The sequence below is a fragment of the Mesitornis unicolor genome, unplaced genomic scaffold, assembly GCF_000695765.1.
Source record: "Mesitornis unicolor isolate BGI_N332 unplaced genomic scaffold, ASM69576v1 scaffold12875, whole genome shotgun sequence".
Lineage (NCBI taxonomy): Eukaryota > Metazoa > Chordata > Aves > Mesitornithiformes > Mesitornithidae > Mesitornis > Mesitornis unicolor.
Genome location: NW_010184874.1, coordinates 1 through 1,251, shown reverse-complemented (window position 1 = coordinate 1,251; position 1,251 = coordinate 1).

Below are 1,251 nucleotides of genomic sequence, written 5' to 3'. Positions count from 1 at the left end.
GGGGCTTGAAGAGGGCCGGGGGTTGTCTGAGGGGAGCTGGGTGGGCCCCTCGGCTCACCTCAGACAACCCCTGGTTCCCTCAGCTAGGTGAGGTGAGAGACTGCCGCTGCAAAACCAATATGTTATTATAGTAACACATCTGAGTGCAAATACAGGTAATTATGTGGAAAAAAACCCCTAGTTATCTCCTTCTCAGTGTTACGACAACTCAACACCTCTCAACATTGAACAGACTCACTTAGAGAGGGACAGACTTTCCCTGAGACGCAGCTGAAATATTCCAAAAATTGCACACAAGAAGCAAAAGGAAGCATTCCTCCCTGAAATAAATCTCGCTAAGTGAAGTTTTTTGGAACCAGCATGGTTATGGCTCTTGTAATGTAAAGAAAATGAACTGTGACAGCAGCCCGGCAGCCAAAGTCCCTGTTGATGATTTTTAGGACACAAGCGGGCTTGCTGCCTTTGCTACTCCTGGAAGTGTCTCTATTTGGAGCACCTGATTGCGGCATAACATAAAAGACTGTAATATTTCCTGGGTTAAAAATGCTGTTTTTTTAAAATTACCAACTCTATTACCATTTGAGCAGATATGGGTATTAGTGCGTGGAGTTGGGAGTCTGTTTTTATGCTTCTGCGTGTGTACTGGGCACGCTTCTGGGCTGGGACATCAGCACAAATCGGGACTCTGGTTAAAGACTCAAACTGTTTCTCAAGTAGCATTAAGTTGCCTTTATTACTGTAATGCTTTATTATAGGACTTGAAATTCAGTATTTTTGAGGCTTTCCTAAGTGAGGGAGAGAATTATTACAATAAAAGCACAATGACTTCCTTTACAACACCATTTTCTGTGCATTTCAACTCATTTAATTGCCCTGACTTTGATGATTATTGTGATTTTACTTCCTGAAATACTCTCAGTAAATACTATTTTGTATCTTCACATTCTCTTGCATGCTGCTTGCTTTCTTTCTGCTGGGGTAGTAGATGCAACTGTAGTTTCTCTCTTTCTTCTTACCTTCCCAGGAACCTTGTGCTGTGTCTGTGTTGTCCCTTCTGCAGCTTTCTTTGTTCCTTTCTGTCACTTGGTAACAAATTTTCTGTTACAAATACTTTGTAACAAATTCTGCAGTACCTCAAGAGAAATGGGACGTGTTGTGGGTGAAAACGTAAGACGAAGACAGCCAAATAAATAGAAATAATTATTTATTAAATAAAAATATTATTATTAAATAAAAATATGTATATTTATT